The 26650-nt window shown below is 38.6% G+C and overlaps 1 pseudogene; it reads right to left on the bottom strand.

Annotated features, from left to right (window-relative positions):
• The window catches only part of LOC121951701, an 88785-nt pseudogene that overhangs the window by 25445 nt on the left and 36690 nt on the right, over positions 1-26650 (bottom strand).

The raw sequence follows: 26650 nt of genomic DNA, 5'->3' as shown, positions 1-26650 counted from the left end.
TGAATGCATGCAGAGGCAGTTTATTTATAAGCTGCACAGTACAGTATCTTCGCTGCGTGCACACAAGACAATACCGCCTCTGTAAAGGGAATTAAAAATGCAACACATCAGCCAGAATAGTTTTAGAGCGATCTGATGCTGGGTGAGGAGAGCTGCGTGTGGACAGAGAAAGCTGTTACAGACAGAAATCATACATTACCAACATCATTACCAACTTTTCCATGACTGTGAGGCAAATTTGAAATTCTCTGAAACGACCATCGATACTCCTTACCACTTCTTTATCATTAATATATAATAGTTTTTTTAAAGTATAACTGATCTTAAAAAACAATGAATGCAAGACAGTATTAGAAGTAATTATTTAAACATTATGTAAGGACTGTTTGTTATTTATAAAGTAGGGTGGTGCAAAAAGTTGAATTTTTGAAGCACTGGGGGGAATTATGTTTTTTATTTTGGCAGTAGGGGAAGGACATAAAACTTTAAATGGCTGTATTTTATAGTTATTTTATGGCTGATTTTTTAAAGAAAAATGCCCTCTAAACCCCTCGGGTTCACTGGATTGGAAGGCACATTTTCTTTTTTTTTTCTTAAAAAGTTTAAGCAATTTTTAAAGAAAAACATTTTCATTTTTGTTTTTTTCATGAACATTTTTTGGTGACTTTTAAATAAAAACAAATTTGGTGATTTTTTTCCAGTTATAATTATTGATATTTTTTTTAAACATTTCTTTAAGGATTGAGGATTTTTAAAGAAAATTGTTATCATTATTTTTTTAAATTTTCATTAAAAACTTGATGATTCTTTTTCCTCTTTAAAAATATTTGGTGAGTTTTAAAGAAAGCATGCCAAAACTTCCAAACCCGCAGGGCGGCAGCTTTGGAAGGGATATTTCCCTTAAAAATCACCAAAAATAACACCATTCATCACAGCCAGAGACTGTAAAAACAGAAATTATTGTTGGATTTTCACATTTTTGATGGTCTTTGAACACATCATGTGTTATAACACAGGATTGTGAAACAAAATTCTGTGACTTTTCCAAAACTTTCAGGGTGCATTTAACTGCTATTTACAAAATTCATGACTTTTCCAGGTTTTTCAGGACTGTATAAACCCTGTATATAAAAATTACCAATGCAGACTTCCTCTCTGTTTGCTTACGTCTCTGCTCTGTGCTCATCTGCTCTTCTCCGACCAGACTGTGACAAATCTATCTTATCTCTGATATATTCAGCGAGACCGGGCTGTAAGAGCTTGGCCCTTGGGCACACTTCACACCCAGCGAGTGCGGGAAAAAATCTAATTGGTAATTTTGCCAAGGGAACACTCTGGCCGGCCTTTGACCCGCTTCTACCGTATCGGCAACACTCGCTCGGAGCTGAAGAGCAGGAAGTGAGAGTGCGTGTGAATAGATACTTCGGGCAGGCGAGAGCAGATAGACTGAAACCTGATGTGAAATTCAAATGTGCTTATTGGCTGTGTACATGTGTGTGAGCGCAGACTGAGAGGGAGCTGAATTATTGAAACTGAGAAAGGCTAACTCAAAGGAGAGGAGAGAGGAGAGGAGAGGAGAGGAGAGGAGACAGAAAGAAAGGAAAGGAGGGCAGGTAGGAGGTGAGGAAATCAGCAAGGTGAGGAGAGGAGAGGAGAGGAGAGGGAGAGGAAGAGGAAGAGGAGAGGAGAGGAAAGGGAGAGGAGAGGAAGAGGGTAGGAGAGGAGAGAAGAAGAGAGGAGAGGAGAGGAGAGGAGAGGAGAGGAGGGGAGAAGAGCAGAGGAGAGGAGCAGGAAGAGGATAGGAGAGGAGAGGAGATAGAAAGAAAGGAAAGGAGGGAAGGTAGGAGGTGAGGAAATCAGAGAAGAGAACAGAGGAGAGGAGAGGAGAGGAAGATTAGAGAAGAGACGAGGAGAGGAGGAGGACAGGAAGAGGAGAGGAGGGGAGAGAAAAGACAAGACGAGGAGAGGAGAGGAGGAGGGGAGGAGAGGAGGAGATTAGAGAAGAGACGAGGAGAGGAAAAGGAGAGGAGAGGTCTATAAATCAATGTTGCTGCTAATCTCAGACATATCCTAGGCTGTGGTATTTAAAAAAAATCTACTTTGCAAGTAGTATATTGAAAATAATTGATTTTTTTTTTTTTTTTTGCATTTTTTTTTCACCTAAAACAATAGTAGCATCAAGGCAAAACTTTGCATTTAATGGGTTAAAATTCTGAAAATTGAGTATTTGATATTTATGATTAGGACTGATGTTGGTTAGAAAATTAAGTCACTGAAAGAAGAAAATCATATTAATGTATAATATTTTTAAAGCCTGATTGTGAAAAATGCATTTTATGTGCAGAGCTATAAGAGTGTGTGTAACATTAAACGGAGTCCAAAGGGTTACTAGGGCGTGAACACAACATGAGAGGAGTATCACATGACGGTTGTGACTCCGGTGTTTGTGGTGTGACAGTACCTGTACAGCTTGAGGATGACGGTGCCGTACATGACGGCGAAACCCAGCAGGCGGACCCACCTCAGGAGGACACAGCGAAACACGCTGGGATGGAAGTACAGGATCATCACCTGTGGAGCGGAGCAGCGGCGTTAGCCTTCACACCGACACACACTGATTATATATATAAATATAAATATCCCTCTGGTGTCACACGCCTCTCACATGCACACACAGGAGGAATCAGACACGAACATGTGAGGAGCAGAGCTGGAGGCAGATTTGGCCTCGCAGATATCCTCCGCCCCCAGAGCTCCCGCCGACTTCTCCTGACTGTATGTTGTTCACATGTCAGCTGCCTGAACACATTAGATTTGTGAGTTTGAAGAGCGAGTTCTCATGGTGGTATTTAGCAAACATCCCCAGTATGATTATGGTAATTTGTATTTACAGCGCGCGGCGTTTGCGTTTGCAGCCCAGGTTGTCGTGTTTGGAATAAAACAGAATATTTGGCATATAAAATGTCAGCCTTGGTGTGCTTATTCGCACCTATTACCATTAAAAACGAGGCTGCGACAGAGGACGGGGTCTCACATCCCTCGCTGTAAAGATCACAGCTTTCATTTGCACACTGGCACGGCGCCACATGTCAAATCTCCAGCGACCCGAGTGGAGCTGGAGATCCGGTGCAGTGACTCTGCGCTCGTTTCCACCGGAGCAAAGAGAAGCTGCTCCCTCACTCACCTGCTGGATACACACCATCCAGGATGTTAAAGGACGACTCCTTCCTGAGTTTAAAATGTGCTCCGCTTCAGTTCACACAAAACATACACGGGGACTTTTAACCTTGATGATCACAGGCTGCTGAAAACCTCAGACCATTTTTCCACATGGAAGTCATCTCATGAACAAACATAATACTGATGCTACTTTATATTCTTAAAAGCAAACTCAACATCTACATTTTTAGTTTGGTTTTAATTGAATTTTATTTATATATTGACTATTTATTTATACATTTTAGTCTGTTTCTGTTTCTACTTCCTATATCATTTTATTTAACATACAATTTTACCAATTTACAAAAACTGGATGTCCCACAAATGTGGAAATTTGCCTTTAGTTTTACCATGAAAAAGGGACGTTAGACACCATCACAGCGGCCACAGAAACTGTGTAGATTTATCTGTTTATAGTATTTGTTGATTGTGTAAATCAAATCACAAGTTGAAGGATTTGGGTGTTGACTTAAGTTGTGCGACCACGATGTAGTCCGTGTGTAGCCTAACAACAGCTTTTTGCTTCTAGCGATTTCATTTACGCTTCAAAACACACAAAAGTGGCGCAACAGCTGATGCGCAAAACTTCAGAGTAAACATCCGCCGCAAAAAAGGGGTGTGACAATGTTGTGGCCCATGGGGGGGTTACATGCCATTGTGTTTTGCATTGTTTATTAATGTCCTGATATGCCTCACCTGTGGGCGTGCGTGTGTGTGTGTGTGTGCCTCCCTCTGTGTTTCAGGTGCAGATCATTAGTGATCAGTGCCTAACTGCACTGATCGAGAGCAGCTGTGAACAGAGTTTATATCAGTGGCTGCATGACCTGCTCACTCTCTCCAGGACATCTTTTTGTTGTGTTTGGTATTATCATTTTTATTTGACCTTTTTGTAAATAAATGTTTTCTTTTTGCATCCTCCTCCTATGTTGCGGCATTTGAGCCGATTGTCGTAACAATCTGTGAAGATTATCACGCTGAACAAAATGTGTAAGCGTCATAAAAGTGTGTTCGTCACAGAGCTTATTTTTGGTGCTAATCGGACATCCCATTAAAAAATCCCATAAGGTTTTTGATGCGGGAACAAGTGCTAACTTCCTCGTTGGCCTACAAAAATACGACATCCCTTCACCACTCTATTATAGTGGGATTTTATATTGTTGAATGTTTGCTTTACAAAAATCCATCTAGTGGAGGTTACAGTTAACCACATGTCCTCAGAGTATTGTGTATCATTATAGACGCAGCGTAAACGCATCCCAGAGGAGAACAGCACAGTGATTCACTCTTACCATGCGTTCAAGAGACAGCAGCTATCCGGAGTAATTAAGCTTAAGCAACAACAGAACCTGTAACCTCTTTTCCTCAGAAAAGAAGCAAAACATCTGCAGAAAACCCAAGAAACCAGCCAACCCTGCGGCTCCAACAGTCTGCCTAAAAAGAAAAGAGAAACTAGTGTGTAACAGTTTACACTCTGCGTGACCTCCAGGAGCGCAGGGTAAATAGTCAAAAGACATTATGACAGCAATATAAAATCTGTCTCCTGCTTTAATGATCCTAATTTTCCGTGTTTGTTTGTGTAATCTAACACTGACAGGATCATTTTCACCCATCCTGTCAAAACGTGGCTCAGTGTGCAATTAAACTGTCACAACGTTCCCGTTTCCAGCCGTCTGTCCGTCTCTCGCTCCTCCTGATTAAGAAATGTGTCACACAAAGGTGAAGCAACAGTTTTCTTCCATCCACAATCCTCATCAAAACCTCGCGCTGCCAAAGTCCGTCATTGGTATGCTGGTCATGAGAGAGCGGGCAGCCGAGTCCATTTTATACCCGAGAACAGGAATTATAGCTGTTCCTCTTTAATGCTCCGCCGCCAACTGAGAGCCACTGATGCAGCTCAGGAGGATCTGATAAATTAGTTGGTATATGGTATTATAAGAGAGACTTTCTTTTTATGTATCAATTTTGGAAAGAAATTGCTACCCAGAATGAATCCAGACGAAGTCACATTTTCTAAATTAAAGGGATTTTGTGGGAGGCAGTCTGACTCACAGCTTTAATACCAATAGTGTGTATCTGTGTGCATCTCCCTCCAGCAATTTTTACACGTCAGTGTTTCCAAACACACCAGATACCGTGTGAGCCAACCTCCCATTTATTGGGAGGGGAGGGATGTCCTCTCCAGGGACAAATGACTCCGCAGCAGGTTATAATCGGCTCAGCTGTCAATTGGCACTGATGGAAACACAACAAACATCGTTGTTAACTTGTCCTCGTCATCTCGGCCACAAAGTTTGTCTCCGTCCCAGCAGCGCTCGCAGATTATTCTTAACGATTCACTCAACTCACGATACTGGGCTCACGATACGATTTTCTCAAGATTTTTTTTAAAATACAAAATGAGATTACAGAAAAATTAGGACTGAAAAATATTCTGTTAATTATTTCAAACAAAAATTACACTAAAAGCTGCGTTTTCTCTTCTTTTCCATATCAAATTAAAGAATCCTTTATTATTTCTGAGGTACAGTATAAATGCAAAATACAAACTATTCAATGAATGCATTTCTGGACATCTACAATGTCCCCTGCTGTTAAAAAAAAAACTTCACTTGAGACAGAGGTGTCTGATGTGGAAAGGTTTGCTTTAGAGGGGAAAGCAGGGAGGGCGAGTTTGAAGAACTAAGTTGGCCATGTCCCACTCGTGGGCGCTAAGCTGGGCTCTCTCTTTGGCTCTTGTACTTGTTTGGGCGAGCAGGGTTGTAAATGCGCTTGTCATGTAGTCGTCGTTCAGGAGTAACGTACGTAGGCGGGGCGGGACCTCAGCCCCTGATGCTGCATCATGTTAGCTGTACGAATCGTGTAGTTCAACACCCTCTTGCAAAAGTTTTGTGTTGTCTTCTCACCTCTATTTCTTTCTGACTTAAGGAAACTCAAATGCCGACACACTTTCGATTTGAAACTGCAGGATGCATCTTCTGTTCCAATATTGCCTGTCGCGGGGCCTTTGCTTCGTCTTACTCACGTTGGCGAGGTCTCGGACAGGATGTAGGACACTGAACAAGCAAAAGGCATGAGTGGATTACGCTCTCTGCTGTTCAAAAAGAGTATCACGGTTCATTTTTCATTTCACCGATTTGAATCTCACATAGTTTTTATTGATTTTTAACTGCTTTGAGATGCATCGTTACATCCATATTCAGCACTGACGTTTGAAAAAGAGACTAAAGAGAAAACAGACCTAAAAAAGAGGTAGTCATAATTTTCCCTCACTCACTCACTCTGGTGTGTATTAAATAGGGAACTAAACAGGGAATAACCGACATTTCGGTTATCGCATTGCATTGAGGTATACGGGAGTAAAATATGGGGTACATCATATGTACACTTAAATTTGCCATGCATTGTGGGTATTTCATAGTGCACTAAAAAGTGGATAAAATTAAACGCTGACAATTCAAACACTACTAAAAAATGGCGAATACACTATATAGTGCGCTATTTCCGTGATAGGTAACGGTTTCTAACACAGCTAGTCTAATAAATGGCTGAATGACTTTAAATCTTTGGGATATTTTTAAAAAATGAAGATTTCTTTGTGTTCCTACCTAGCACAAAAGGGGAATAAATGACCAAAAAAAAACAAAAAAACATCTGTATTGGCCCAAATTTTGGTGGGAAAAGAGCACAATGGAGCAGACGAATACACAAAGAAAAAAAGTGATTTGAACAGATAAAGAGAACAAGAGAAAGACCAAATGTGGCCAAACGTTGTCAATAAATTCACCCAACACTTTCATTCTCTGTCTTTTTATCTTTTTGTCATGTACATGTAATGAATATAAAATATGTGAAAGTTTACCTTTTGAATTGAATTATGAAGAAAAATTAACTTTTTCACGATATATTTTTTTAGATGCACCTGTATTTTTTAAGTTTTGCAATATTTGCTTCTTACAAACTAAAGAGGAATAAGGAGAAATGCATGTCTCACTCTCATGTTGACCTGTGTTTAGGATTAACGTCCTCCCTGGCACTTTCATCTCTTTTCCTCGTGAGCAAACATCTCGCTTTACAGCTCTCTGGTCCTCATGACGGACCAAAACAATAAATCACCTCCACAAACAAGAGGTAAAAGTAGGCCACTCTGTTTCCTACACCCACATACATGAATGCAAATCCATGCACAAATGCACATGCACCACAGTCGCAGGAAAATGCGAGGATTTAAAACCACTCCATGCTGCCTTTAAACACTCTGAAACATACACAGAGAAGACAAGCAGACACAAACACACCCTTTCTGCAGTGCTACCCATGTGGACTACAAAGTCAGCGGGGACTGCACAATAAAAAGCCACATTTTTATATCGCCCAGAAGAGAAGGTGGCCCTCCTGGTTTGCGTCCAACCTCCCATGCCTCCTCCATCAATTAATCAGCAGATGTATTTTTAAAACAAGTTGTGCTAGAACTTGATGGACTGTTTAAAAATGCATCGAGCACCAGAGCGGAGCAGCTGCGCCAAGCTTAGCTGAGGAGGCTTGTGGTGGCAGCAACAACGAAAACGGCAGCGCCAACAAACGTTAAGAATGCGGGAGAGGAGGCAGACACAAAGGTGAGACGGCGAGAAAACACGCAGAGGGGGTAATGAAAGGAAAACACAGAGGAGGGGGGGGGCAGGCGGGCGAGGTGCTGAGAGATGCAGCAACAGAAAGATGGAGATACAGCAGAGCAAAGGGAGGAGGAGACCCTCTCTTGTGCACATAAGAGAGTGGCAGGATATTTTTGGGGAGCTATTTTTGGTGCTTGAGTTATCCTTGGGGTGAATGGGGGAAGAGGGTGGATGCAAAATCCATTTTTGAGCATCACAGCAGAAATATATGCAAAGTGTGGTCACATAAGGACAAACCTACGACACCTGCAGCCCTTTATCAGCTGCACCAAAACCACCGAGCCTTTCTATTCTAATGCAAATGTATTTCTCACAGTAACACTCCAGTAACTTCAGAATAAGAACAAAAACCTTTATCCTGAGAAGTCAGCCGAACGCTCTGATGCTTTTTCTCCTCAACAGATTGTTTTTTTTTCCCTTCCTTAAAAATGGCCAACATCCAGCCATCAGGCCTTGTGTTTGAGCAGAGCAGTGGCTCGCGGTTGGCAGTCTGTGCAAGTATTTGAAGGGAGCGAATTCCCCGGTTACATCTGATCTCCCTGTTATATGGTGCTCCGGTTTCTTCCATCTGTTTCCCTGCTAAAGATGGGATTCTGACGCAGCACCCCAGGTGCACTGTGGGCCGCGTGCGCAAGTGTAAATACACACCTATACAATGCACGCTGGCACTTTCCCACCTGGACTCGCTCACACGCACAGACGGCGGAGAGGCTGCCAAACGCACTCGCACAATAAGACACACTCGCACTGTACATGCACGCTGACTGTGAAGTCGAGCTCTTTGTTTTTGTGCAGACAATGATCAGAAGTACAGTACTATAACTGCATCTAACTGCAACTGAAGGAATCAGGAGACACAGTTTACTGCCTTATTTACATGCTAATGTGTTTTATAATGGACAAAGGGAGCTGGAATCTCTTTTTAACAAGAAGTTAAGACATCAGTTTCTCTGTAAAATTTAGAATTGAATTAATCCCCCCCCATTGTTTTAACGTACAATCCTTAAAGTTCCAGTGTGTAGGATTTAGGGAGAAATATTTGCAGAAATGGAATACAATATAATAAGTCTGTTTTCTTTCTTGTATAATCACCTGAAAATAAGAATCTTTGCGTTCTCCTCACCTGAGAAAGAGTCGTTTAAATCGACATTAGGAGGTTCTAGTTTACAACGTAAAAGTTTTACCTACAAGGCATTTAAAATCGATATATTCCATATATTTATTTATTATCTTTAATTATTTTAGCACTTTTTCAGGTCATTTCATAATAATAATAATAATAATAATAATAATAGTTATAATTATTATTATTATTGTTATTATTATTATTATCATATGAATTGTATTAATTTTTATTTATTAATTTTTTGATAATTTCAGGTACATTTCTTTTAATTTTTCACTATTTCTTGCTATTTTGGAGGTATATTTCTTGTTGTTTTGCTCTTGCCTTTTGTTTTCTATGTTTTTGAAGAAGAAAATTAAGCCAATTTTACTTGGAATAAAGGGTTAAAACGATTATAACTTTAACGTGAAGAAAGCAGAAAACTGAAGAAGGGGGTAAAAGACTAAATGAGCAAATTGTTGGTGTCGTTTAAGATTAGACGGCAGACTTACCGGAAAGTAGAGCAGTAAACGCCCCAATCAAGATGGCTTCCAGCAGAACGAGACCAGATGTGCGGATGCTCTGTTGATGAGAGAGAAAATCAATCAATCAATCAATTCAATCAGCAGCAACAAGAATAAAGTGAATGTATGTGTTTGTGTATCGAGGACAGTTGAAAAAATGATGGTCTGTACCACCGGTTTTAAAAGTCGTTTCTCATCTTTGGCATTGTGTCAAAAATAAATGCATCAAATGCTGCTGCTGTAAATCCGACATCACAGTTGTTTAAACTGAAAACTGTGAGGAGAAAACAAACGCAAACAATAAATCAGTGCTCCTTTCAAAGCAAACAAAACACAAGATGGAGCTGAATATATATAAATATACGCACTAATGTTTTACCTTCCCCCAAAAACAAGAATATAAGTGACGGCTGCACCTTTTCTGGGTTGGATTTAATTACCCGCATTACCTCCTGGAGGATTTTCTATGTTTTTTATGTAAATTCAAAGGGCTCCGGGGAACATTTCTTGTGAACTGAAGAAGATGTAGGAGATTTTGAGGCAAACAACACGATGTCTATAAATAGACACCGGGGGAAAGATTCGACTGAAACTTTGCCTGAGGAGGGGTTGTAATTATCTACACAGCAAGGATCTCATATTTATTTCAACTTTATTCTATTAGCTGAGTGGAAATTATCCAACCACTTTGCTGCAAATCTGTGAGGAATTCATATCGAGGGCTCAGGTGCAATTGTGGGTTGATTATCTCAATGTTCATTAAGGAAAGTACTACAAAGGATGAGATGATGGATTGGCTTTAATTGGGTCTTAAAGGGATAGTTCACCCCAAAATTAAAAATACATATTTTCGTTTCTTACCTGTTAGTGCTATTTTATCAATCTAGATTGTTTTTGGTGTGCTGAGTGTTGGAGATATCGACCGTAGAGATGTCCGCCATTCAAAGTAGTGGTGCTTCATGTAGGGCTGCATAATTAATCAATTTTTAAATCCACAATGGCTTTTTTTTGGCTTCCCACAATCAAATGACCATGATTAGGCTGCGATTTTGACATTTTAATATGCTGCATATCAAATTAAGCGCTCCCTCCAGCCTCCACTTTGGGGGGAGCTGGCGTTGCCGTTACTATGTGCACCTGCTTTGCAGCAGCCGACTGTGAAAAACTTACTTAATGTTCCTGAGAGTACAGACGAGCAAAATGCAAAATCATGTGTTCAACACATAATGCACTCACATCCTCCTCGGAAATATCAGATTTACAAGTTAGGAGCCCATGAACGGCCCTCCAAAGTTGTTAGTAGGAGAGGGGAAAATTAGGAAAAAAAAATAAGAATAAGGAATAAATTTCATTATTTTTTTGTTGTATGACTTGGGTGATGATAAGCTGAGAATGACGTTCATTTTTTTTTTTGCCTTTGTTTTAGATTCTGCTGATTTCACTTGGTTAAGATGATTATGAAAAACTGGAGTTGTGCTTCAAGAAGGGAACCTTTTTTGTTGTAAAGTAATCTGTAATCTTTGTAATGAAATGAATGCAATGAATTATTTGACTACTACAACTGTAATTTTGGTGTCTTACGAACCTATGATGTTTGGGCACTTTGTTGTGCATGACAGCGAAAATACAAGAAATCAATCAATCAATCTGCCTAGTAGCTAGCTGAGAACAAAAGGGACATAAAGGTAACTAGTTAAGCAATATTTTTAGCTCATTTTTAATAATTTTATTTATTTATGCTTTAAATAATCAATGAAATTAAAACGTCATCTACATCTACCTGATGTGCATTCTATGTGATTTTTGATTCGTTCTGAAGTAAAAACAATCACGAATAAAAATAACAAAAAAACGTTTTACTTCTAGCGTCCATCTTTGTTCCTTTGTTTGACTAGAGCACTTCTTTATGAATGCGTGCATGTTGGTTTGTAATTACGACTATTTCTGAAAAGCTGTGAAGGCAGCATTAATCATTGGTGTTTTAAAGTTTTTTCAGGTTTTGGAGAGAACAAATCATATGCAAAGCAGTGCATCAGACTTGTGTGTGCGCCACAAACAAACAACACAATTAACCTGCAAACTGCAAAACGATGAATGCACGAAGGCCTTGAAGAATAATATCACAAACGTCACCTCAGTGAATCTCCTTTCTTAGGCAACTTCAACTCATACATAACGAGACCCAAGAGCGTCACTTGTACCGTGACTGCTGTAGAAAAAATTATACAGCGGTTGAAGATGTATCCATAGAGGATGCTCTGAATTCAGATGAATTTATTATTGAATTATTTTATGTCTTTTTTATGTCTGCAAGTTGTTAACACTTCGTAAGCCCACACTGCTTCATTGAAGCTGCAGGGGGGAAGAATTAAAGCATGTGAACTTGGTTGCCAGCCAGTGTTGTAAATTTCTCCCAGATTTTAAATCATATTTCTGAAAGTAGTATTTTGGTTTCAAAGCTGTTATTGTTTTTTTTTTGGTTATTGACAAATGGTAGAAAGTGAAGAAGGCTATTGCTCCATTACAGTCCCCACTGGCTGCCGTTAAAATAATATTCTTGACCTCTCTGCACTGCTCATTGCAAAAAGATTTCCTAATTAGCAGGTATGAATGTAGCACAAAACCTTTAGCTTCCTGACCTCTACTGGATGCTTTTATAAATTTTTATTCATCTGGATTTAATGCAGTTTTTATTGTGTGCAAATAAAAAACTAACACAAACTAAACTACAAAGTAAGAGGAAATTTAATAATTGTAATTTTTGTTTTAGGGGTGAACTGTCCCTTTTAAATAATAACAGTAGCCCTTGTAAAAAGCTTGATATTAAATAATATAAATTTTCTTAACACAGATATTACAGAGAATTTAACGTGCATTGTATCCAGGCTTGCTTTCTCTAACACACTGAAAGCCAGTAAAGAGTGTTAAATCCACGAAGCCTTTTGTTGGAGTGCAACCCTTGTGTGAAATAGAACTGCTGGAAACTTGTCTAATTTTACCACCATTTACTGCCGTGAGCCGGTTGCATGGAGAGGGATTTGTTTGCCTTTCATCTGTAATTTAAGTCCTGGTTTAATGTTTGGGAATTGTCTTGTAATGCTTCTGGGGCACTTTCTGCACCGTTTTCAAGCAGCGGCGGAGGACGCGGGGAGTGGCTTGGAATAGGGGGAAATGATGGGTGAAGCCGCCCCCGCCACAATGGGCTTCCCGTCACCACAAAGCCGTCATGTAAGTCTCAGCTTTCACCTATGACCCTCCGCCTTCTTCCAGGTTAATGGCAACACATATTTTACAGTGAGAGAGGTTTTTTCCAGCTACTGTTGGTATTTAAATTAGTGCTCTTTTTGGATTTAGTAAATGCATTTGGTATAAAAGTTTGGGGAGGTTCGAGAATTACAGGGGAAAAAGAAGCTCAAATAATCAAAACAGCATAAGGTGAGATATTATGACTTTTATTGCTTTGTATGGGTCAAGCTCTGAAAACTTTGGGTCCTACGGTTCCCATAATGCATCTATTATTGGCTCTTTGTTAGGGTCGTTTCTTATGGTCAGATTAGTTTCCCATTCTTGTACTAAAGATGTGATATCATGGTTATAATGTGGGTCAAAAATTAAAATTTGAGTAGAGTGATTGCAAACTGTGATTTATTATTTGAACTTTATTGTGATGAAATTAATGGCCTTTTACGGGATTCCAAACAGCCAATAAGTGTTTCTATGGACTGAATGTTCACCTACACAAGGTCATAGGTGAACTACTGAAAATCCACAAGAGCCACATCAAGGAGCTCGCAACCACTACAGGAGATGCAATGTTTAAATTTGTAATGCCATGTGACTTTTTTTTACTGGTAGATGTCCCTCATACTGCAAAATCCACATTCCCAAATTTCAATTGTATACTTTTTGTCACAAAACTGTCTTTTAAATCTCTTCCACAGCCATTAGACAAGTCGTTTATATCACCACTTTTTACAGGCTTCTCAGCGGGTTAATCAAACTTATGTATTAGAAACCTTAAGGGGATTACTTCACCCACAAAATGACAATACCTTTATCGATTATCTCACTCTGTGTGTCACGCTGAATTTGTGAAGAAAAACTTTTATTTTGTTTGCATGCCTCCACAATTAAAATAAAAAATCTATTAAATGGGAGATTATTGTTGATGAATTTGGGTCATAAGATCTTTCCAGTCCAAACTAAAATTTATATCAACTACTGCAAAATGCATTTTTGCTGAAATCCTTCTCAAAACACTTGAGTGCATGTTACTCCTCTGTGTGTGAGACTGCGTAATGTGGGGGAATGTGTTTTTTTTTTTAAAACAGTAAAAATTTTAGCAAAAAAATGCACGTTTTGTGAAGGTGTAATGAGTTACTGAGCACACAACCGGGATAAATGAGACCTATTATATTGCAGCGAGTTCTGTGACAATTGTTAAGTCATGCTTTGAAATAGGTCTGTGCTTTGTTAAATGTGGCCCTCTTTTACTTCAGTTCAACGTTTTTTTCTTTTTCTTTTTCATTTTTATTTTATTTTTTTTCCCCGTTGTACAAACTAGGTGTGTGTGTGTGTGTGTGTGTGTTGTGTGTGTGTGGTGTGTGTGTGTTGTGTGTGTTGTATAAATTTTATTAATATTGCAAATACAAATAAATGTATGAGAACAATAAATAATTTGCTTTTTCAGTCCACGAGATACTTTTTGCAGCAAAAAACTATTTAAGTGAGGGCAAACTGTGTAAATAAAAACGTTATCTTCTATCTTATTAGTTTTCCCTTATTTTGCAAGAGAAAAAAAGTACTAAATCACAATATGTGACCATTTATCTAAACCCAAATACTCGGCAAAGAAGAAAAGAAAGAATTGGGTAACTGAAAAAGAAATGGCCCAAAACTTAATATGACTATACTATTATTATAATTATAAGAATGTTTTCATTTTCTCATTGATTTGGTCTTTTTTTATAGCTACTTTTAGATATATTTAATTTTTTTTTACTAATGTTTTTTGACAGAAGTCAAACCAATTATGCATCACAATTTCAATGGTTGCCTCAGCCACAAATGATCATTTGGGTGTTGTGTTGTGAGGTCATTCCTTTAAAGGTAATGTGTAAAATTTACTGCAGCTTCTGTTTAAATCATCAGCATATTTGCTTTGTATCCAGCACACAGTGACCTCTTGTGCGCTCCTCTCACTCCACTTCTATCTCCTGAAGTGATAGACCACCACCATGCTGGCCAGGTCCACCACCCATGCCACAGACCCTGGAAGGAGGCCACAGCGAGCCGCAGGACGCCGTCCTCCTGCACCAGCAGGGCGGTGTCGTCGTCCATCGGCAGCAGTAGGGGCAGCCCTCGCGGCACGGCAGGCACTTATTGGACACGTTCGGACGTCTCTTCTCTGACGGTTGCCCTGCTCCTTACCTGAGGACACGAGATAGCACTTTAGTTCACATAGAGTAAAAGTTATTGCAGAGCTCAAAGTATATTTGTACTCTTCTAAACTGATGAAATATTTAATCACAACTCAGAATACCATGTCTGATTTACTGTAAGTAGTGTTTTCAAAGGATTATCATGATGTAATTAATTTGGGGTTTAGCTGTCACACACTTGACTTTTTCTCATTAAATGCTCAGTTAATCAATTTTGAAGGGAACTGAAAGTCAGTAGTTAAATCATCAAGTCCAATAAAAAATCACAAAGCCTTGGGGCTGATATATTACACGTAACACAGCCTTTAATTAGGCAGCAGATGAGGGAATAATGAGAGGAGGGGGGAGGATAAAATAGTGTGACACCGCTACTCTTCATCAATCCAGGTCTGCGTTAATTGTTGATGTTATACCAGCATTGTGGCACACTTAGGTTTGTGGTTCAAATTCAAATCTGTCCCCTGAATTACTTTGTCTTATATCTAATTTCACAGTGTTCACATTAGCATGACTGGATGTGTTATGTTTTTTAGCGCATTAGAAAACCAAATTGAATCAATAACATGAAGGAAAAAAAAAAAAAAAAAATAATTTTATAAGGCCGCCGATCTTGCAAACATATTGTATAATTTTTCATTCATTATTGTTTAATTTTATTCTCACAATATGCTGCCCGCTGGGTGTCGAATAGTCCTCCATTTCTGCCAACAACACAAACACATCACACTCATGCAGCTCTTCTTACAGCATTGTAATTCCTCTGTCCGTTGGGCAGAGTCTCATACAGTATGCGGACACAGTGCTGAGGTTGCACAGTGCTTCAGTGGAGCCTGATTGCAGAAGAATGCGCTAAAATGTACCGGGTTGGGGTGGTGATGGTTGAGGTTGTGAAACAAGTGAAAAAAAATGGAAAATCGACTGGTACATTTATAGGCCATAATAACAGACGTGTTGTCGAATTAACACACAATTTATCAAGCAGTCATGTAAAATGCATTCACTTATGTAAGAATTCACACAAAGTGGGGTTTGTTGTGTCCAGTTTGTCTCTCTGTGTTTAAGAGTTTAAAGAAATGAAGGGGAAGGAGAGGTGACCGTGAAAAGTGTGGGTAATGGTGGAAGAAAACAAATGAATGTGATCCAGACTCTCACTGTCCTTGTGTTTTTTTTCTGCTGTAAATACCAGAGAAGCTGTTTATCTTCTCTGGTATTTATCACTGACATTCACAATTAGGCTGCTGATGAATGCGCTGGTGGAAGTAAAATTCGGAAGTAGTTAACGGGCAAAAGTTTTGCATAATGAGGCAGGTTTGGGTGGTGAATGGGTAAACGAACAGGACTTTTTGCCCCTCAGAGACTGATGCTCATAGATTTTTATTTTAAGGTACGTCCCATCACCATGTTTTTCCCACGTTTTTTTTTCCAAAGCAAACGTAACTTGACGTTAAGTGCCTAACATGACATGACATTTCATAATGACTAAACTTGTTTAACATCATATGAACCATTGTATGAGACTCCATTATCTTTTTTTTTTTTTTGTGTGTGTGTGTGTGTGTGTGTGTGTGTGTGTGTGTGTGGGGGGGGTGTGGGGGTGTGGGTGGGGGGGAGGGGAGGGGTTTGGGGTGGGGTTGGGGGGGGGGGGGGGTTGGGGTTGATGTAATTCTACTATGTATTTAAAAAAAAGAAATCTGTGTTTGTATTTGTAATAGATTTTCCTATTTCAGATGTTTTGTACTAGAAGACTGTAAAGAGATTGTTTGGTCTGTTTCATTTTCCACAACAATATTTTTTTCTGCTGCCATTTAAACTTTTTTTTTATTTTTTTATTGTTTGGATTTTTTTTTTCTTTTTAATTTTGGTGGATTTTTTTCCTTTAATATTTTTTTGGATTTTTAAAAATTACTTTATTTTTTGTTTGTTTGTTCATTTTTTAAGTATTTATTTTGTTACATGCTATGTAATGCACTATATATGTTATGAATACATTTATCTACAAGTTCAGCTGCAGACAAAATATTTTAACCATGAACCTGAATACATGAAATAATAATACATGATTTGCATTAAAACCCCACCTCAAAAAAATAGAAATATAAAAGACTAAACTGAGTGTGAGGATGTTTTGAGGATTGATTCGTACAGTGCCTGAGTATGACTGCCCACCTCTCCACTCTACCTGCCTCTCAGCTTTCACATGAGTTATGTCACTACATACTGGACTTACGTCATCATCTACATGACATTTGCTTATTGTTGCTACAGAGTAGAAAAGAGCAAGATCAAGCCCAAACAATGGAGTCGACCTTTGGATTACGCCTACTGTTGTTTACATTTTGGAGACAATGTCAAGAACAACCCTCTCGCCTGCCTTCCTACTTTATCTGCCATGACCATGCAGTTCAGAGGATATGCAGATTTCGGAGGACACCGGCGGCATTGAGAAATTCCTTTTCAACTCTACTTGGCATTAAATAGCAGTCCACTTTTGTGTTTTGCAACAGCTGCTGATGCAAAACGTCCCCGTGTACACATGAACTGTATTCAGGAGTACCTTTTAAAATAGACCAGGACCCGGAGCGACGTATCGTGTCTGGGTGTTGCACACAGTGTTCACACTAATCAATTTAAAGTGGACTTTGTGGTCAAGTGTACTCAGATCTCAGAGCCCGGGTCCCTGATGTAAAAACCCCCTCAGCTGTGTGACGGCATGGTCTGGCTGGGTGGAAATCAATAGTTGAGGGATCAGGAGGTTAGTAAATTAACATGTGAGAATTGCTTTAAATAAAAAATCTCTTGATAAAACATCTAAAATGCTCCCTTAGCCCATTCTGAATGCACTTTTGAGACGGACGATTCTCAAATGCATGAATATTGGCTATCAAGTTTTAGCCAACAGCCAAATATTGTTGTATAAAAAATCTATTCAGACCTGTGCATATCTAAATAGTTTATTAGTTTACTTCAGGACTGTCTGTGTGAGTGTTAGAGGGGCTAACTGGTGTGCTTTCACACATCCAAGCACACAGACTGCTCTGTAATTCAACTTCTGATGGTCAATATTATTGTCTCAATGAACTGAGAGAGGAAAAAAGAAAAGGACGGAAAGAGAGAAAGAAACCCAGTGACTCTTTAATTTCTTTACTCGGTTTCAAACATCTAGTTCACAGTGTTTCCTCTCTTCTCTGTTTGGGGTCAGTTGTTTCATCGTGCAGGCAGCACCGCCATCAGATTACCTATCAGGAGTGATCTTTAAGAGTTTCTAATCGCAAAACAAGTTTCCAGTCATTGTAAGTCTTTTAAGCTGCTGCTTTGGTTTTGTTCTGATGCTTTTTTCTGCGCAAATGTAGTTGCACATCTTCTAATAGTTAACTGTAGTTGTAAATGTATATATAAATACATGTTTTTACCATCTTCTACACTATCATACTTTAGCAATTTCTTTATATTTAATTCACAGATTCATTCATATTATACTGGACAGGTTGATCAGCTTCATCTTCCGTTTTAAAAACAAAACATGACCAGTATTCCCTCAGATATCGCAGATATGAAATGATAAAGTACACGTTATAGAGAATTCATCATCTTTAGAAATATATATTACATTTAATTCATGATGTTTAATTATTTCTGGATGTATGTACATACATATTTCATTTTTACTTTACACTTTGTGTGTTCTGATGATTATGATCCTAATGATCATTTAGGAGCTTTTTGTTTGGAACATGTCGTCAGTTCTTGGCCTCACCTGATGCACTTTTTTTGTTTTTTATTTATCTGGATTTTATGTGGTTTATAACTGTGTGAAAATAAACTAAAAAAAGGAAAAACTCTGTGGATGTATGGCCTGACTTTAGCTTTCAATTAACCCCAACCCCTGAGACAGCAGAACAACACAAAGTAAGTATTAACAAGTATTTTATAGGACAACTTTTGTAAACCTCAGCTGTACCTTATGGGTTGATCTTCTTACTTGGAGCTCAACATAGAAAGTTGGTTTTGTACTGTAAACTGCCAGAATCACAAAGGCAGAAGTGAAAAAATAATTATCCCAAGAAGGAAACCTCTGGCTTAGCTCAGCATGCAGAGTTGGCTATTAGCTCCGGCGACCTGGTCAGAGTCCGGGATTTTAATGAGGTGCAGAGCGCTGCAAGCTGGAGGATAGCTCTGCACAGAAACGCTTGTTTTAAGGTCAGACAGCTCAGACTGTTACTACAGCTGCATGTTTATGCCCAAAGTTACAACCCTGATTTTTTTGCTCAGTATTGAGATCATAATTATTTATCATGATAATTAATTTTGTGGGAGGACAAAATATTTTCATTGCAATTTAATATTTATATAAAAAGAGCTGCTTTTACTTCAGTGTTGTGCTGCATTCCTGTTATTGTACACATCTTTGATTAAATATAAAATAAGGTTTTTCTTCACCTGAATTCAGCTCATGTTTAATGGATACATTTTTTGTAGGCCGACATGGATGTTAGCTTCACCCTGGTGAAAAAGCCGGTGGGATATTTAAATTGGATTTTGGATCACGGCACACAATAAGGTCTGTTGCAAACACAAGTTCATGATGCTTACAGATTTAGCTTAGCAAGAGAGTATTCAGAAATGAACACCACTTCAAGGATTTTTGAAGCTTAAATACATTCTCAAGTTCATGTAAAAAGCAAATGTTGGGCGATACATTAACAACACTGCCGCTACATGATCCAGGTTCGCCAAAACCGCCTTCGGTGTGGCTCGGTGTGATGACGCTCTGTAGTCTCATTTAGCCACTTAAGTTAAAATGCAACGCAAAACATATACATCACATACATTAAACCTGAGCAAATTGGCTTGATTTCTTTCAAAACCATAGTAAGAATGCAATGAGCAATGAAAGAAGATTACCTGAAAATACCTGAAAATAAAACATGAAAAAGACAGTAAAAAAGAACAAGAATTACAATATTACAAAATTCTAAACATTTTGTAACATAAATTTAAATATGTAATTTTGGTAATTATATAGTTTTTCCTTCGCCTAAAAACAACAAAATAATTTTCCAAATATAAGTTTCTTGCAATTTGTGAAACATTTCTCACTAAGTTGCTCACTGTCTTTCCCGATGTCTTGAAATAAATAGCACCACAGAAGCGGAAAAAAGTGTTTCCATCATAGTTTTACGAAATATGGCTTTTTCAGTTTCACCTGAAATAGTGTAAAAACATTTTCACGATAAATGGGAGTTTTTTGTAAATAAATTCTTTTATATTCGCAATTTCAATTTGAGCAAGCTATCTTTCAATCTATGTTGTTAATGGGTTGCCACAGCTATCAAGATGACTGTTTTAAGATGTGATTGTGACATTCAAATCAAATGTCATGTTTCATGGTGCTCTCCTGCACATTTCACAATAAGTCATTTGTTATTACATGCTGTGTTTTTCTCCCTCCATCCTTCCTCCCCTTTGATATCTGTCCTTTTGGCCTGTTGCTAGGGAACAATACAAAATCTGTCTCCAGTCTGGTCTGTTTTTCGGGGATACAGGAGGAGGAACACAAGGGTTCCAGGGGGGGAAATCAGGGTCGCCAGCTACTGCGACCCAATCTGAGCCGCAGAGATTTTTAATGACGGGGTCTGCGCGGGGGTTTGGAAGATGAGTCTCTTCACAGGCTGAGCCGTTTGACTGCAGGCCTCATCACGCTGCATTACAAGAAAGCTCCAGCTTAGCATATCATCCCCCTCGGGGTGCTGTATTGTTGGAGTCAGGGATGAAAACCACCGCAGTTGCTTGATTATCTCGCTCATCAGGGCCAAGCTTTCCGCCCGAGGACACTGCAGCGCTTTCAGTCAAGGTGTCAGAAAACTGGCATTCAAATCCAGAGCACGAGCAGGAAGGTAAAGTTAAGGATATGCTTGAAAAATCGCAAGGGTGGTAGGAGAAACATCAATGGAGGAAAGGTCCAAAGCCAAGATATGCGTACATGTACAGATTTTTAAGTTTTTAGCCTCATCGTGTCGAACATCTGAATACAAAACAAATAATAATGGAAAATGAGTCTGTCGAGTCTGTTGCCATCTAACGGTGTCAGAAAGGCTCGTCTCATATCATTTTATTTAAGCCTATTGGTTTATTATTTTGAGGGAATTAATATTTTCATTAATGTGTGTTTGATGTATCGATGTAGTTCAATTTCATCTTTATTCTCCTTGTTTTGTGCTGATATGAGAGCATATGCAAAGTTAAACGTTATATTATTGTTAACTTGCAATTACGTGACAATGCATCTCAGGTGATGTCACCAGAGAAGCAAAAGTAATGAAACAAATATTGCAACTAATTACTTTCTACAGGGAGTAATCATGTAAAGTAATGCATTACTGTTTCAAAGTTTTAGCCATGGATGTATTAAGACACCTGGATGCAGCATTCGTGGCTGGGTCTCATTGATTGTAGGGTTGTCCCGCTCACGTTTTTCTACCTCCGATCAGAGTCACTGAAGTATCTGCTGATACCGAGCTCCTATCTGATACTTCTATTTTTCTAGATAATACAGTTGCATAGTGGACACTTTGAGGAGGCTTCTTAAAACTTATTTAAATCAGTCCAATATATAGCCGGAGCTTGACAATACGTATAAATGAATAGTACTGCAATCCATTAGCCTATTATTGTTATTATTATGACTATTATTATAATCATTTTACAAAATAAATTATAAAATGATAAAGCCTTCCTTTAATCTTTTTTGCCTGTCTCCGGGGACTGTCTGTCCCTTTCAGAGAGTATTTTGTTGTGTTTTATTACCTGAATGACCTGTATTCCACTGATCATTTATTTTCGTTGTCCTCATATCTTTTGGGTGGATTATGTTTCATTAATAAATGAGCCATGTTGGCTTTTTGTTTGCAGAGCTCACATACTTGCAGTGGTCAGTGTGGTTGTAGTAAAGTCGGCACTGCTTCTGTCTCCTCTCAGAACCGGGTGGAGAAACACCATGCGCTAAAAGGCGAAACTTAAAATAACGTAAATATAAAGTCTCATACTACTATTTTGTTTGTGGTGTATGGTGTTTCACTGTAGTCGGGGCTCAGCAGCTGCTCTTACATACACATGGATTTTAACAGAGGAGAGAAACGGAGAGAAGAGAGCGGACGAATGGTGCACTTTGTGCTGCTGTGCATGAAAATAAACCACCTGTGTGACCGCTGACACAAAACAAAGGATCGGGTCGCTCTATATGCTAAATAATTACAATCCTGATCTGTCAAAAAATGCCTTGATCAGCCCTGATTTGATGTTTGAGATCAGACTGGTCAGCCTTGTCAGTTCCTCTGAAACTGTTTAGTGGCGCATGAAACCAAACATCCACAGAGCAAGGGCACTCGTGATTAAAAGCAGCCGGGTGCTATCGAGCGGCTAACTTCCGGTTAAGCGCTCTGCTAACTTGCAAGGGGATAAAATTACATAATCTTGCCGCTCTTTAAGACTATTGAAATGTACCTGGATCAAATGGATCAAACCATGATGGTTAGACAAGTCATTTTTTAGGGCCCTGATGTTGTTATCAAAGGCCTGGTTTTAGCCCATAGCATTAGCTTAGGCTAGCTAGCTGCAGCTGGCAAAGCCTGCAAGGGACATACGTCATTTCAGAAGACAAAATAATTTGCAAGAATTTCAAATCAGCCTTTGTGCGCCATGAGGACTGAAAGCTTGACAGGTGTAGCAACAAGAACTGAGGGTTTCGGGGCTCAGTGAACATTTAATTAAAGGGTGAGTAATCTTTTATTCAAGTTTTTTCCACCAACATGTGTTCGCTGTCTGAACAGCCACCTTTTGATCCAACAGGTCTGTGATTCAGACGCCACCTGTGGCTCCCACCAGAGCTCAGAATAGAAATATAGTATTTCCACAATAAGAACAGTCACAAAATCCTTTGACTGAAGCTTGAATTTTATAACCTTGCAGGCCCCAGGACACCCATTCAAAGGCATAACAAGTATTTCAAACAAAATGTGTGGCTGTCAGCTAAAAAAAAAAGAAAAGATGTTTTTTTTTCTTTCCGAAATCCCAAAAGCTTGCTTTTGAAAAATTCAAAGTTTTGATCTGACTGCTCACTGCAATATGTATTTTTATACCACAGAGGGACTTGTAACCTACTTTTAAAGCCATTGAGGGCCACTCGGCTTGGATGGTAGAATCCTCTCCTGCACTGGCACTTGTACTTGTCCAATACAAATCCATGGCCGACGATGGGAGTGCACTAGGAGACAAAATGCAGAGACAGAAAAACCAGAGTTGGTTGTTATCAACAAGAATATCACAAGCGTTAGCTGCATGGGGGCAAAAGTGAGAATCTGAAGAGGAAATTATATGTAAAATGTGCAACAACGGGATGGAGGGGGATGATCGGGTGAATCAGACAACGCAGCTTTGTTTTGCTTCTTGAATCCAAGAGCAAGTGGGAGTGAAATGATGAAACCCTTTGTGGTATAAATATCACAAGACACAGAAACAACAAAGTGTTTTAGGCTACAAAGGTCTGCAACAACGGGCCTCGTGCAGCAACATTCTCTTGAAATTTTCTTATATTCTGTCTTAATTTTTAATGTTTCATCTGGAGCTGAAACAAACTTGCTTTTATCCTGGAGTGCTGATTGATGAATCCCATATTGTAAGTTACATTTTTGCAAAGGCAACACTCCCTAACTAGTGGTTCCCAACAGGTGGGTCACAGTCCAAAACTGGGTCATTGGTCTGTTCTGAATGTGCCACAAGTGACTCATGAATGTGTCAAGTATGTAAAAAACACACTTTATTTTAAATTACAGTAAATTTTAGGCACAGAGCCTTTATTTTGAAATGCTTTTTTGTATGTGTGCTAAGCCTACATGTTCACATTTTGTGAGGTAAAATTGAAAATGTGGCAATTCATATAAACATTTCAACAGCCCTTGTATATTTTACCTATTTTCATTTTACTTCAGTTATCAAAGCATTGTAATGGTGTATAATACTTTCCTCTGAAGTGCAGTGGAGTAGACGCATAAAGTGACATGACATTAAAATACTCAAATAAATGTACTTCCAATTTGTACTTTAGTATAGTAGTTGAGTAAATGTACTTTGTTTGTATCTTGCATGAGGTCCATTGTTACAAAGAAAAATCTACGATTTAGTTATCATAGCAAATTTAATATCTGAGGAAGTCACATTAGGCTCTTGGATATGCACTATTTTCTGAAATTTTACAGTCCAAATTCAAGAAAATACTCTGCAGATTAATAAAAAAAAATTGATATTTGCAGATTTACAGTCATAAAGACAGCCAATTATATCATCCACAAATGAAAACGAACCACAATGGACGTCAAGTAAACACAAGGTCGAAATCATAGCAGCTGCAAAGACATAAACACTGATTGTGCTGATTGTTCTCTTCACGCATTCATTAATAATTTAACATTCCTGGCTCTACATTACGCTTCAAAATGCCTCTTGAGTAAATATTTGCATTTGGAGGAAAACATTGTCAAGATCTGGATGATTCTTGGGACCCAACAGTGGGATTACAACAGTTTACCAGCGGAGAATGATGTAACAAAGTGATTTACTCTCCGTGTATCACTGAAATCACAGAGCTAATGAACTTGTTTCAATCATGTTATTGAGTCTCCTACATCCTGCTCTTCTGCAGCGTGCAGCAGATGACGCCCCAGTTATAAACATGCGTGGTGTCAGGGGAAATCACGGGGCTTTGCCAAGCAACAGGGAAACTAATTAATATCTAAATTAAGAATTAAGGGTTGTTTGCAGAATTTAAGAGCGTCTGCATAATTCCAGCTTGCGTGGAGAACTGTGGGAGCTACACGGGCTTATGTGCCATCTGGAGCGAAAACACACTCAGCGACACTCACACACAGGCACCAGTGTGGATTCTGTACCCTCATGTGAATGCACATATCCCTGTACTAAAATAAAGCTGCAATAAATTTGACATGAACATTCATAAATAGTGGATTACGTTGCATGCGTACAGTAAAAACAGTATATTTCCTCGGGGGACGGCTGCTGTGGAGAACTGCAGGACTATATTTACTTATATGATACTCGCTGATGTTTTTATTTTTCTGTTATTCAAAGCGGAGTTCATGTTTAAGAGATAGTTTGACATTTTTTTGTGAAAAAAGTTTATTTCCTTCCTTACTGAGAGTTAGATGAGAAAATGAATGCCATTCTCAAGTGTGTGCACTGACATTTTCACAGTTTGTTTGCAAGCGTGTAAGACAAACTAAAGACAGTTTTAGGCTATGCTGCCTTTTCCTCAGTTTGTCAGTAGCTGTTTTTTTTACTGAGTCCGTCTTTATGACACATTTTTTAACCTTAATGGATTGTGGGGTTGGGGGGTCGGGTAAAATATTCTTTTTTAAATTATTTTATTTATCTTTTTGTATGAAAAGTGCTATTCAAATAAAGTTTATTTGATGGACCTGACTGATTTTTCCCTATGGCTTCAAGTCTTTATGCTAAGCTAACTGGCCCCTCTTGTTGCACACAGTGGTGGAATATAACTAAGTACATTTTCTCAAATATTATACTAGGGTAAAAAATTCAGTTACTTGAACTTTATTTAATTCTGTTGTTTTCATGCAATGTTATACTTTTACTCTACAACACCTCATTAAGGGAAATATTGTACTTTTTACTTCACTACATTTATCTGAAAGTTTTAGTTTGCATTAGAAAAGTTTAGAAAAACCTTTTTTGTTAATAATTAAAGAATCCAATACTTAATACAAGTACTGTACCTTTGAAACTGTACTCGAATTAACTGCAAATTCATCAGCAACTTTTTTTAATTCAAGTCAATTTTAATTTATTTTTGGATAAATGTTTTATTTTTTAATGTATTCATTTGAGATTCTTCTGGACTGGATACATTTACTTTTAATATTTTAAGTACATGCTCCTGATAATACTTACTTTTACTTGAGTAAAATCTTGAATGCAAGACTTCAACTTGTAACAGAATAATTTTACAGTGTGGTAGTATTTTAGTTTCAGTAAAGGATCTGGATACTTTGTTCACCACAAACTATACTAAAGTTGGATTTACACACAGTGTTGGCAGAAAGGGAAGAGCAAGTAAAAAGTCCAGCTGTCATTAACTCTATCAGGGCCATACCCCCAAAATCTTGGTTGCCCATGTTAATAATTTCTCTCCATTTTGGATCATATTCCTGCCAGAGCATGTCTAGTTGTGTAGAGTTTGGTTCAGGAGATTTTTTGGTGATTTTCACTGTAAAATGTGCAGCTAGACTCTTTTACATTTTTTCCCCTGACTTCAGTGACAGCGCAAAGATGCCGAGATATACAGGACCCGAAAACGGTGACCGATCAGAGCACAGTGGACGTTTTCTGGATGGGGACTTAAAGAGACAGGCGCTAAAACGCAGCTTTATGTTGCTTCGCATGAAATCAGACAGACAGAAAACAACCTCAGGACAATCCGGGACTAACAAACAATTGGACATAATTCCAGGACGGTAAAATAAAACAAGGTTGCGATTGTGATGTCCTATTGTTTCCAAAAAATGGAATAAAATATATTAAGGAAGGAACTAAACAACATTTGGGTGTAAATTCTGTTGCAAAACACAGCTAAAAATTAAAATATTTTCACTTTTGAAGACT

This window comes from Plectropomus leopardus, chromosome 12, assembly GCF_008729295.1.
Source record: "Plectropomus leopardus isolate mb chromosome 12, YSFRI_Pleo_2.0, whole genome shotgun sequence".
Lineage (NCBI taxonomy): Eukaryota > Metazoa > Chordata > Actinopteri > Perciformes > Serranidae > Plectropomus > Plectropomus leopardus.
Note: the sequence above shows the minus strand (reverse complement) of the source record. Positions and strands in the feature narration are given on the sequence as shown.